This window comes from Cicer arietinum, chromosome 6 (assembly GCF_000331145.2).
Source record: "Cicer arietinum cultivar CDC Frontier isolate Library 1 chromosome 6, Cicar.CDCFrontier_v2.0, whole genome shotgun sequence".
NCBI lineage: Eukaryota > Viridiplantae > Streptophyta > Magnoliopsida > Fabales > Fabaceae > Cicer > Cicer arietinum.
Genome location: NC_021165.2, coordinates 61,625,977 through 61,640,849, shown reverse-complemented (window position 1 = coordinate 61,640,849; position 14,873 = coordinate 61,625,977).

Below are 14,873 nucleotides of genomic sequence, written 5' to 3'. Positions count from 1 at the left end.
GTTTTATGTCACTGATCCTTCTAATGATAAATGGTCTGTTGTCCTATCGACCAATAAAATAAGTGATGATAACAATAATGATGAAGATGTTGGTAATGATCTTTTATTTGCAACATCACAACAACCACATGAAATTGATTCAACTGATGATGGTTTATATCTTAGAGATGATCATGATGAGGGAATTTGGATTAATCCATCGTTTCGTATTGTAAATGGACAAACAAATGTGAATGTCACCAGGAAAAGAAGAAGGGCATCTTAATGTATATATATGTTTAATTGTTTTATATAAGCTATGCATGTAATCTGAACTGTGTTATTGTAAATATGCATGTAATCTGAATTGAGTGTTTTATACTAAGTTCTGATTAATTTATTTTCTGATTAATTTATTTTCTGCTTATATTTAGCTTGATTTGAGTGTTTTATACCAAGTTCATGTAACAATGAGTGTTTTATATTTAGCTTGATTTACATGAACTGAACTGAATATAAATTAGTAATTTACATGAACTGAACTGAACTGAATAGAGAGATTCTCTTTTGCTCAGTGCATATATATATATAGATTCTTCAGAATACTCATTTCTAATAATTCATCATCTCCTAAAGTATTGTGATAAAGACAATGATAACAATATTTTTAATCCAATAAACAATGATAAAAATGTTTTTAATGTCATCCCAACCCAAATAAACCAAACACAAAAATAAAATAAAGAGACATTTTACAGCGCTTATCTTAAAAAGCGCTGTAAAAGATCCTTTTAAAAATAAAATAATGAGTGTTTTATACCTTTTACAGCGCTTTTCACACAAAGCGCTGTAAACGACTCTTTTGAAAGTGAGTAAAAAAGACATTTTACAGCGCTTATTTGACAAAGCGCTGTAAAAAAGCTTTAAAAATAATATTCATCAGACACCTAATTTCTTCAAACACCTTGTACGCATCATGGGAATCCAAAAAACATCAGACACAAACCCATTTCTTCAAACACCTTGTACGCATCATGGGAATCCAAAAAACATCAGACACAAACCCATTTCTTCAAACACCTTGTACGCATCATGGGAATCCCCAAAAACACCAGACACAAACCCATTTTTCGCAACATGGCAATGATCCTGAATACCAATTAAGTTTCGATTTAAGAAGGAAAGAGAATGTAAAGAGATAAAAAGGGTGTTGAGGTGGAGATTGAATTGTGAAAGAGTAAGCTTTGATGTTTGTGAAGAAGATGCATAAAAGGAGAAGAGTTTGGTGAAGAGGAAGGGATTTTTGTGGTGACCAGTTACTACTATGTGGGTTTTGCATGCATGTTGAGCTTGTTTAAAAAATAACATAACATAACAAAACACAAAAACAATAAGGCCTTTTACAGCGCTTATTTGGAAAAAGCGCTGTAAAAGAGCCTTTTAAAATTAACATAAAGAGACATTTTAGAGCGCTTATGTGGAAAAGCGCTGTAAAAGGCTTTAAAAAACATTCATATAACATAATAACACACGGAGGTCTTTTACAGCGCTTATTTGGGAAAAGCGCTGTAAAAGAGCCTCTTAAAATTAACATAAAGAGACATTTTAGAGCGCTTATGTGTAAAAGCGCTGTAAAAGGCATTCAAATAACATAATAACACACGGAGGTCTTTTACAGCGCTTATTTGAAAAAAGCGCTGTAAAAGAGCCTTTTAAAAATTTAACTAAAGAAGCCTTTTAGAGCGCTTATGTGTGAAAGCGCTGTAAAAGGCATTCATATAACATAATAACACACGGAGGTCTTTTACAGCGCTTATTTGAAAAAAGCGCTGTAAAAGAGCCTTTTAAAAATTTAACTAAAGAAGCCTTTTAGAGCGCTTATGTGTGAAAGCGCTGTAAAAGGCATTCATATAACATAATAACACACGGAGGTCTTTTACAGCGCTTATTTGAAAAAAGCGCTGTAAAAGGCATTCAAATAACATAATAACACACGGAGGTCTTTTACAGCGCTTATTTGAAAAAAGCGCTGTAAAAGGCATTCAAATAACATAATAACACACGGAGGTCTTTTACAGCGCTTATTTGAAAAAAGCGCTGTAAAAGAGCCTTTTAAAAATTTAACTAAAGAAGCCTTTTAGAGCGCTTTACAAAATAAGCGCTGTAAAAGGCTTATAAAAAGCGCTGTAAAAGTGTTACGTATATATAACAGTTACCTCTTCAGTTTCCTCTTCATTACGTAACCTTCATCTCAACCTTCATTTCTTCTCTTCTTTTGCAAACCCTATCATCCCGTCCTTTACGAACCTTATTTCCACGATCATCTCCTTCATTTCGAACCTTATTTCCATCCAAGATCATCTCTCCCATTTCACACAATATATTTTCATTGAAATACGTAACCCTCATTACGTATTTCTTCAAACCGTATTTCTGTGAACCATATTTCTGTGAACTTTCTGCAAACCCTCTTTTCTTTGCATTTCGTCTTTCTTCGAACCATCATTATTCAGGTATTGATGTTATTAAATTTTTGTAATCATTAGAATGCATGTTGAGCTTTTTTAAGATATACTGATACATGTTGAGTTTGTTTATAATAATGCATGATCCATGTTGAGCTTGTTGATGTTATACTAAAGTGCATGTTGAACTTGTTGTAGTTAAATGGATACAAACAAAGATTTAGAAGTTCAAAATGAAGAAGTTGGCACCTCTAAGACTTACGAAAAAGAAGTCAAACGTGGTGCAACTATCATGCAAAGGGTGATTAAAGCACGGAGCAGTGGCATTAAATTTGAGGTATACTATATATACTCTGTTTGCTGTGTGTTTTTTTATCTTTTTTTAGGGTTTAGGGCATGTACTTACTATATGAGTTTATTAGGTTGGCTGGAACGAGAGTGGTCAGCCAGTTGACCCCAACAGCTCCATGTTTGTAAGCTACATTGGGGCTGTTGTTCGTCAAAATGTCCCAATAACAATAGACAACTGGAGAGATAAGGCGTTGAAGGATGCCAAAGATATCATCTGGAATGACATTCAAGTAAATATTTTGATCTACTCTTTTGTCATTTATAATTTTTTTTCTGTAAAATACATTACTTATAATTGTTTTCATTGCAGACCACTTTTGTTCTTGATGAGGAACGAAAGTCATATGTTTTGAGAGTTGCTGGGAAAATCCATCGTGGATTTAGATCCCATCTCTCAAATTTCTATCTAAAAGATAGAGAAGGAAACACAAATGCTGAACCTCCAAAGATATATCAACATTATATATCAAAGGATGAATGGAGTGCATTTGTTTCCAAACGTTCTGACCCGGCGTTTGTCGTAAGTGATTAATTTATTAGCATTTGTGTTTTATTATTCATATTCGTAGCGTATTTTAAATTTTTACACAATTGCTATTTTTTTTTTATATAGAATATTAGTAAGGCAAATCGCGAACGGGCAAGCAACCCAAAACACCCATACAAGAAATCACGTATGGGATATGCACGCCTTGAACAAAAAATTGTAAGTAATTAAACATCACTTGTAATTTGTATTATAAACTATAGTGTGTAACTAATTTGTATTATTTTGTTTATGATTTTAACGAATAGAGAAAAGACACCCAAGCCGATCAACCCTTGGGTCGTCATATCTTATGGAAGGAAGCGCGTGTTAACAAAGAAGGAGTGGTTGATAATGAAAATGTCAAGAAAGTTGTAGAACTTTGTGTAAGTATATTATCACTTTAATATTTTTTAATATTGTATTTTAAAAATGCTATTGAACTTATCTTTTTAATGTTACATGTATTTTAGGAAACTATTGAACAAAGTTCTGAAACTCAAGAGGGCAACAAGGATACGTGCAGGGACATTCTTGGGAAAGTGTTTAATGTCCCTGAGTATTCCGGTCGAGTGAGGGGGAAAGGATTTGGCGTAACTCCCAAAAGCTTTTTTCCTCAAGAGAAGCGCCAAAAACCTTCCAACGAGGAAGTATTAGAGAAGCTCAGAATCTTATCGGAGCAAGTGGCACTCTTGGTGAATACGAATAAAGACAAGCAACTTCCGGTTCAGCTCCAACCTGAAATACAAATGGAGAGTGAAACCGGGAGTTGCAACGTCGGTTTGAAGAGTATTCCCGAGGTAATTAATTACTTACTACTTACTTGCTTATGTAATTACTTATGTATTAAACAAACTTATATATTAACTGTACTTATGTTTTAACTATTGATGTAGGGTGTCACTACATGTGTCCTATACTTGTCCTCGCCGACTCAACGGAAGGTGGGAAAAGGAATATTGCACAATACTTCGGGAGAAGTATTGCACAATATTCCGATCCCCGCGGGCCATGTCAAAGTATCGCCTACGGTTGCTTTCGAACCAACTGCACCGTTGCCCATACCGGACAACGATGGAGATATGAAGTTCTTAAGCGACGCTATTGGCAGTTACGTGGCATGGCCCACACACCTTGTTGCCCTCGAAAAAAAGATTCCCAAGGACAAATCAGTTACATCTCCCGAAAAGGTTTGTCACATTTATTGCCTAAGGTTTTTTATTTTTTCAGATTCAATAAACTAACATTTTACCTCATTTTTGTAGGTCCAAATAAATAAACCACCCCTACAGCCAAAAAAAGGCAGCAGACCTCAAAAATTGGAGGTTAATAGGGCTGCCAAACTACAAAGGCTGGAGGGTAATAAAGCTGCAAAACTTGCAGCAACAAAAAATCTGGATCGGGGAAAATCGGTCGCTGCTGCTGCTGCTCCTAATAAAAGTCAGCCACGCCTTGGTAAATACGGGGCGTGTCTTGACATCCAAATAAAAAGGAACATGGGCAGCAGCAACGATTCGCCCATTGTACAAATGAATCAAGACATCTTTGGAGATGAGTATATTGAATACCTCGAAAAGGAGCAAATGTACGATCTTCTCGAACATAAGGAGCTGAGTGTTACTGTAATCAGCTTGTACATAAGGTAAAAAATACTTTTAATTGCATTTATTTGTAATTAATTAAATGTATTGGTAATTAATCTAGTTTAAAATTTTCATTGAAGGTTTTTGTACGAGAAGGTCGTGTGCACGAGGAAACTGTCAAATAAATACTCATTCTTGTCTCCGCATAAGATGTCGATGTTCAAACTCGATCCAGACAATGTAAAACACGATGGAATTAAAGGAAGAATGGTGTCAGTACGTGCTTGGCATGAAAATTATTTGATTTTCTGGGAAATAGCTTGCTGCTGGGCAAGGGATCTGAATATTATATGGTAGCTAGTGCATATAATGTATATTCTGTTAGTTATTATATGTAAATGATCATAGGACACAATATATGCATATAATGTATTATAGTTATTATTGCTGTAAATGATCATAGTTATTATATGCATATAATGGATCTGTTAGTTATTATATAATGGATCTGAATGTAGGTAATTAGGTTGTAAATTAGGTTGTATATATGTATTTGAATGTAGTTACTTAGGTTGTAAATTACAGAGTTACATATATGTTAATAAAGTTAGTTGCATAAAAAAGCGCTCTAAAATGCACACCCATAACTCATATATGGGTTGGCATATTACAGCGCTTTCTCAAAAAAGCGCTGTAAAATGTGCATAACAAGCGCGCGTTGTATTTACATGTTTTATAGCGCTTTTTTAAAAGCGCTGTTGTATCATTTACAGCGCTCGTTTCCACAGCGCTTATTTTTTTGAAAAAGCGCTGTAAATGGCTTAAAAAAAGCGTTGTAAAAGCCGTTTTTTCGCGTAGTGAGCGCTATATTATACGTAAAAACATCATCAATGTTAACTTCATGTTGGTTCCATTGTATTCCATTAGTGACATAATTTATTGAGGTCTATTTATTTTCTTAAGTTTCAAGTACATGATCAATTCTTTTGAAATTGAAAATCAATTATGTTAGTCTTTTGGAATTTTCATATCCTCAATTGGACCACCTTTTTTTTTCAATTGACTTCTTTTCTTGTTTGAGGATTTTTTTTAATCTTTAGAATTGACTAGTCTCCTACGTTTCAAGCGCAATTGAGACTCATTTGTAATACTATATTGTCAGACATGAACATCTATTTTAATATAAGCATTTGCAATGGATATTAGTCTAACTTAACTTTGCAAATGAATTATGCTTTGAACTTCTAGTTCACATTGCTTTATATGAGGATCAATATAAGATAATAATATGTTTCAAGTAATTCATTTAAACTTCTTGTTCATATTTTCAATTGCTTGTTCTCCCCCCGTAATGTTGGAAAAATTAATTCATCAATTGATAATCAGTTTAATGGGCTATAAACAAGTCTCCAATTATTTGCTCATAATACTTTATAATAGATGGAGATTCATATCAAATATATTTTTCCAACATTCTTATAGGATTCATGTTAGTGTATTATATTGGAGCAATTCAATTCATCTTATAGGATTCATTAAGACAAGGAATATTAGGATTTAAACCTAAAATTTAAGGAGATGACTTACATATAGTAACTTGTTGGCTTGATGTGAATCAATATCTTAACATACATAATTCCACATTCCCAAAATAGAATTTAAAAGTTATGATCTCATAAGTATCGGTCATACAATTAACTTTAGATGTCTAAAGAATAGATCTTGAAGTCCATTTTGTTGGGTACGAACATATGTTAAAAGATGTTCAATATCAATTGACATACGATACTTATTAAATATTTTCTGGAAAATTTAGAAAATGAGCACTTAGGCAAATTAGTTGAGAAAACAATCTCACAAACTTTCTGGTTATGAGTTGCAATAAACATACATGTGACTATTTCGTTGATGCATCAATTTAAGTTAGAAAATATATAACTAGTCCACATGATCATAATCGATGTATTGACTCACAAATATCATCTTATATGTAATCCAGAAATGTGAGTGACTCATTTTCATTTTCTCAAATTATCAACTTCCTTCGAGAACTAATAATGCACAAAAGTTATTAAATTGAACAAACTTCTGCCCATATAAATTTGTAACATTTTTTTTTGTATCGTAATAGATTCAATATAGTCCAATCAGTCTTGCCAACAACAAATTTTAATATGATTTGTAAACTTCATATTTACAAAGATATGTGTTTCAATTATTCTAATCATTTTGAATCAATAATAAACAATCATATATTTATAAAACATTGTTTTTCAAATAAAACATATAATAAAAATATTTTAAATATATGATTTACTTTGTGGATTACTATACATATATCAAATTATACTCCTATGCAATCTAAGATCAACATTACTTAGATAACTGTCATAATAAAAATTTGAAATTAACAAGACTTCAATAATACCTCACATCTTACTACCCATTGCTCACATGTATAATTTATGAGACAAGTACTTACTACAAAGATAATACAATTTAAATTGACTTAAAAATTGCTCAAAATAATTTATAATATTTTATAAATGAGCATTATAATAACAATCAAAGTCAATAATCCAAATCAATAATATTTGACATAAGAATCAAGAAAATTAAGTCTAAATAATTCTACAATCATAACACTTTAATAGAAAAAATATTTTACATTTGTATTATCGCTATAAATTAGAACTTTACGTACATAGAATATTTTAGGCTCAAATATTTAGGGTATTTGATTTAAATAGTAATGATTCTCGTTCAATACAACCAAATATTTATAAATTTCATAAAATAATTTTAAATTCAACATATCAGAAATATATTTTCATAAAATAAATTTTAAAGTGTTACTACAACAAATTCACAAAATATTTTTTGACTTAAATATTGACAATATACCATTTAAAATATATGTATGATTTTCAAATTTAATTAGCACCGAATATTTATAAATTACATACAAAAATTTCCAAATGCACGTAACAAGAATATATATAATATTATAATTGACATCTTTCAACCAAAAATTATCTTAGAATTTCAAGCATATATGAAAATATATTATACTTAGAAGAGTTAAACTTCTCTATCATTCATATCAGTTACTACATCATTCTATTCATACAAAAATCACTACACCGCTATTAGAAATAATAAAGATCATAATCACTCATCATACTCTGGAATTTTTTATCACCTTCACATGTAACTCATCAATACCACATAAATAATAATCTCTACTATATTAATTACTATAATCACAACAATGGTTGTACAAAAATAACATCAATCATTCACTTCAATCTATCATGTGGTATTTTATATTTTTAATCAATAATTTCTCTTTTGTTCAATGATAATTTGTGATCAATTTTTCAAAATATTTTTCTCAATTTGCTACTTTAGGAGCATATTTGAGTGATACAAAAATATATGTATTTTATCTTCTTTTTTTTTTTTAATTAATACTAAGATCAAATAAATCTTATAGGTGTCAATTGTGGTCTACATGTGTAGTTAATCAGAAACTCAACCACAAATCTTTTGCATTTGATAAATATTTTGCTACTTCAAGAGCATTTTCAAGGGACATAACAATCTTCTCTTAATTTTCTTTATTTCAAATCATATTAAGATCAAATAGGTCTTATATATTATTACCACTGAAGTAGCAATATCAATTTACAAGAAATGCCGGTTTGAAGTGTAAATTTACACTTTTAAAAATTCATATTAAAAACTTAAGAAAATAACTCAAGATTGATCTTGGTTGTGAAAATAGAAAACGGAGAACGTTCTTGGTTTATAACCAAAAAGGAGAACGTTCTTGGTTAGTTAAAATCAACAATTTAACTTATCTATTTAACTTGATAATCAAACAGAACAAAAGTAAATACATAAGGAAAGAGATACCATACAAGAATATATCATGATTCACCAAACTCGGGTTACGTCCAGTCCTCACAACTGTGAGATTTTCTACTAAGTGTTCAAACGAAGAATAATCTCAGTTTTACACCACCAGTTCAGATCAACCTTGATCTATTACAAAATTAAACTTTTCCACCCAGAAAGGAGTTCAAACAGGTCACCTATCAATCTTTAGATAGGATTTTACAATTCACCTTTTAACCTTAAAGGGATTTTTACAAAACTACTTAAACTATAAACAACCCTTATAGTTTTGAATTTACACAATAATGATTTAGAGAGATTGGTAGAATCTGAGTATGCTCAACTCGTGTTTGAAAATAGATTCTTGATAAAAGAAGTCAGGAATATGATCTAGATATATGAAGATGAAATCAGAACTGATTCTTTTGTATTTGAGAAGCTTTCAAGTGTGTAAGCGTATATGGTTGATGGATTTTCTTATTACTTGAAGCTCTACATTTTCCTTAAGCTTGGGGTTCCTTTTATAGGCTTTAGGATGTTTAATGACAGTCAAAAAGAGTCGTTGGAAGTGCTATTTCAGTCTTGAACAAATACCAGATTTTATGATTAAAAAATGTTCAAGTCTTTAAAGACTTTTGAGTTCTGTTTGACTGGTCTGGATTTTTTCATTCTTGGACATATATGATCTTGTTTAATGATCCTTTAATCTTTAGATATATGATTGATGAGATCAGTTTAATATAGTGTTTTGATTTGCACAAAACAGGATGAAGAATGATGATATAAGGCTGGAGAATGATGTAAAGCTGGAGAATGATGTTCAATAAGTTAGAGAATGTTCGTATCATTCTGGAATGATGACAGCATACTTGACGAATGATTGTTGATTATTATAGAGATAGTTGTTAATCATTGTGGAGAAAGAATTTTGTTGTTGAAGATCATGTGTAATATGCTAGAGAATGTTTATTAGTCTGGAGGCTGATGCTACACTGTTGGAGAATGATCATTTTACGTTCCTAGTATATGAACTGGAAATCCATTCGTAATTTGCAAGAGCTTTCCTTGCATTAAAAATTGATTTGATCTTGCTTGTTAATTATTGATGCTTAAATTTTACCTTTGTTAATCTTTTGGAGTAGATCTTTCTGGTATGATATTTGTGTACCAAAAATATTATTGTCTATCGCAATCCATCAACTTTGGAGATTAATCTTATTTTTTATTCTTGATGCATTATTGTGCTTTTGTTGATCATTTTCTCTTTGAATTTGTCCAAAATTATCTTGAGCATATAATTATGTTCCTTTGTAGTAAATATTGGGTAATTTGCAATGTAGATTGATGTACTTTCATTGCTCAGATCGATCTTAAACTAAAGAAGATTTTGTTCTTTGTAAACCAGAATGTTCTTGGATTAATGTTGTCAAAACCAGAACGTTTTTAGATTTAAAGCTGTGAAAAGGAGAATGTTCTTCCTTTTTCCAGACTTCAGTTTTAATAACCAGAACATTCTTCGTTTTTTAGACTGTTGTCCAGAATGTTGTCAAGAATGTTCTTCGTTCTTGATAGTCAAGTTGGAGAATGAGCAGTCTTGCTTGAACTTGATTGATTTATCGTAGTCAATAGCTTTTCTACTATGTATTTTGAATTGATTCTTTGCTGAAATGAATCATTTATATTTCTTGAAGAGTACAAATCACATGATTGTGAAATATAGAAATGATGATTGTGAAATCCAGGGGCAACTTCTTCTTCAACAAAGGAGATCATTTGTTCTTGGAATATCAGAACTGTGGAGAACGTTCTCCGTTTTCTAGACTTCTGTCAAAAACATTCTCCATTTTGTCTTTGTATTTTTGCTTTCTTTTCAAATGATCTTACTTCTGATTTATAGCATAGTAAGATTATTGATTGTTGTATTTGATCACATTCTTCATGAAGATGTTATCTTCAAGATGTAATCGTCATTCTCTTGAATGATCGATATATGACACATTTCTTTTGAGATTATTTCATTATTGAGTTGATACTTATGCACTTTGATGAAGTGAATGACTTCTTGTTTGTTCACTTATGCAATTAATGTTCCTTAAACAAAACTCAAGTGCAATTATTAGTAGACCACCATTCATAAAACTTAATCTTTTATTTCATAAAATTTATTGTCATTAAAACATACATCAAAAATATTTTTACATCAACAATCACGGATATAAAAGTCAATTTCTTCAAGAGCTCAACCACTAAATAATGACCAAGAAAATCATACTTTGAACAATCCAACATAGATGCTTTAGTATTAAATTTCTAATTCTTCAAGAACTATGTAAAAAACTTCATAAAAGGTGATTGAAAATATAAAAGGTTTTATGTGTAATTGCAGTTTTGGTCTTTTATTTTTATCAATTCACTAAATTGGTTCTCTTATTTTAAAATTCGACAATTTTGGTCACTCTTTAAGATTTTCTAACTAAAAATTAGTGATTGAACATATTTTAAAGATATAACATACAATCTCGTGGTATAGAATTATCTGAATGTATTAATTGTTTATACATTATTAATTAAATTACAAAAATTAATAATTTCATAAGTTGAAATTGGAAAATTTAGAAGTTTTTATTGAAATTTCACGAGTATTAATTATTCAAAATCATTTTATCATATGTCACATCATTTAAAATATGTCAGCTCGTAATATTTTTTAATTAAAAAATACGAGAGATCAAAATTATTTAATTTTAAAATAGGATGACTAATTTTGTGAATTAGGTAAAAATAAAAGGACTAAAATTACGATCAAACCAAAAGTTGGTTTAATCAAATGAAGTTTATTTCATCTTGAAGAAAGTAGAAATACATATAATGCACTTTATTAGTTGAGCCACCATTATATCGGATACGAATTTGGAATTATTTAATATACATCACACATTAATGTATTTGACTCCTCGAAAGTGAACAATTTATTTTAGAAAATAAAGTGAAATTACTCACATATTACCCACAAGCAACTGGTCATAGTTAATTCGCTCGTAGACAAATATTTCCCACGGAAAAATAGTGGGATACACTTACTTAAAAAATGTATGTGGATAGTATGACTCACCGAGTATCTGTGAGTAAAGTTACTCATAAATTTTGTGTGGGTAAAGACGTAGATATTTACCTACGACAAAGTCACGAGTAACATTACTCACGGATATGGGTGGGAATAGGTAAGGCCAGACCAGACCAGACTTTGAAATGTCTGAACTTGGTCTACAATTAATTTTTTAGGCCTACGGCATATCATATGCTTTTTTTCGGTATGACCTGACATTTTTAAAAGTCTTGTCTGACCTGAAAGCCTATTTAAAAGCCTTGTTAACATTAAAATATTTAAATATTATATTTTACATATCTATATATATTAAACAAAAAATGATTTTTCTAACAAAATGATTTTAAAAAAATCTAAAACAAACATCATTTAAACCTTAAAAAATGATTTTTGGTTTTAAATAATAGATTTTTTTTTCCTGAAACAAATGCACAGATTATTACATTTCAAACGAATATGGAATGATTATCGAATATAGAATCGCTATTGAATATGGAACGTCTACCAAATATGGAACGACTACTGAGTGATTGCCTAATTGATAAAATTTAAAACAGGAAATAATATTATTAATAAATAATAAAAAAATAACATTAATAAATAATAAAATATATATAGGTCGTTAGACCTAATAAGTTTTTTTATAAGTCTGAGCCTAACCTATTTAAATAAATATGTTTTACAAATAGTCTGAACCTAATCTTTTTATTAAATAGGTCAGGCCAGACCATCAGTAGGCCAGACCATAGACCCCCGACGGACGGTCTAGTCTATTATCATCCCTACTCATGGACAATCCTTGAAAATTTCTATTGTTTTCTATTTGATATTTATAATTTTATCTATGATATATCCGTGGGTAAATTAATCACGGAAGAAGGATAATAACATTCAAATTATGTATCGTTTACTCATGAAATTTTCGTGGGTGATGAAAAATGATTTTCAATTTTTTTTAGTGCTTGTTGTATTTTTTTTAATGTTTTTAAAATAAATTATATGCATAACAAAACATCATTGTCAAAATAAAGTGAAGTATTATGTAAATATTGTTGTCAAAATATACACAATGATTGTCGCAAGTATCAAAATAAGGACAATTTACATTATCATAAGTCTCAAAATAAGCATACTTTCATTACCATAAGTTTCAAAGTACACATAACGACACTATCATAATATATATATATAGATAATTCCTACAAGTCTAAGCAAAAGATGTAGTCATAACTACTAAATGAAACTGACATATAAATCAGTATTACTCATCATCGTCATCATCGTTAGACTCATTCTCATCATAATCTAGATGACGTTGACGACGAGAGACTCAACTTGTATGGAAGCAACACTTTTTGTCAATGTTGCTAGCTGCATCAGAAGCTTTGTAGTGCGCTGCTCTGTTTGTTGAACTTCCTCTTGTCTATGTTGCTATGCTTTTCTTAGCTCATCATGTGTCTTTCAGGCCTCATATTCCGCCTCTTTTGCTCGCTCCTCAAATGTTGTTATTTGTGCAACTATCTCGTTAGAGTGCTGAGACAAGACATTGGTGGAACCTTTAGATGGACGATAATCTGGGACTAGATTTGCAACATATGGTCTATAAAGCGATGATCTATCAAAGGCACCATAGATACGCCATTTATTCTTTCCCCCAAAAGATTAAACCCACATGTCTAAGCGTGCTTCCACATTAACCACTTGGCTAAAACTATTAGATGTTTCCCCACCTTTAGGGGAATGCTGCACAAGAAGGATTAAACTACAAGAGTTAGGGATTTTCAAGTTCTTACCTGTGAAACAATGAATTGGAGATGTTAGGGATTTCAAAAACAAAACGAGAGAATGAGTTATCACTACTTACCTACGGCAAATTTTATCTTTACCCACGGACTGTCCATAGGTAACGTAAAATTACGCACGGATTACCCACGAACACGAGTTCCTAGCTAAATCGCTCGTAGGAAAATATTTACCGACAGACAAGCCGTGGGACACACTTACTTAAGGATTTTCCGTGGGTAATATGACCCACTGAGTCTCCGTGAGTAACGTTACTCATAGATTTTCCGTATATAAAATAGTAGATACTTATCGACGGAAAAGTCGTAAGTTACATTACCCACGGACCATCTGTGACAAAGTCTACTATTTTATATTTGATATTGATAATTTTATCCATGAATTGTTCGTGGGTAATGAAAAAATGATTTTAATTTTATTTTTGTTTTTTTACAGTTTCCTGTATTTTTAATATATATTTAAAATTAATTGTAAGCATATTAAACATCATTGTTAAAACAAAGTGAAATATTATGTAAATAGTGTTTTCAAAATACACATTCTGACTTCCAAAAGTCTCAAAATAAGGACAATTGTTACTGCAATAAGTTTCAAAATAAGCACATTGTTATTGCCATAAGTTTCAAAATACACATAACGACACTATCATAGAAATATATATAGATAATGCCTACAAGTCTAAACAAAATAAGTAGTCATAACTACTTACGAAACTGAAACTGAAACCAGTATTACTCCTCGCCGTCATCATCATTAGACTCATCCTCGTCATAATCTGGATGACGACGACGACAGGATGACTCAGCCTGTATGGAAGCAACACTTTTTGCCAATGTTGCTAGCTGCATTTGTAGTTTTGTAGTGCGTTGCTCTGTCTGTTGAACTTCCTCTTGTCGACGTTGCTCAACTTTCCTTAGCTCCTCCCGCGCCTCTCGTGCCTCGTGCTCTGCCGCTTTTGCTCGCTCCTCAAATGCTGCTATCTGTGCAGCTATCTCGTTAGATTGTTGAGACAAGAAATTGGCGCAACCTCTAGATGGACGAGAATCTGGAACTAGACTTGCGACACCTGGTCTATAAAGCGAGGATCTATCTCCAGCACCATAGATCCTCCCTTTATTCTTCCCCCAACAGATTGGACCCACATGTCTAAGCGAGCTTCC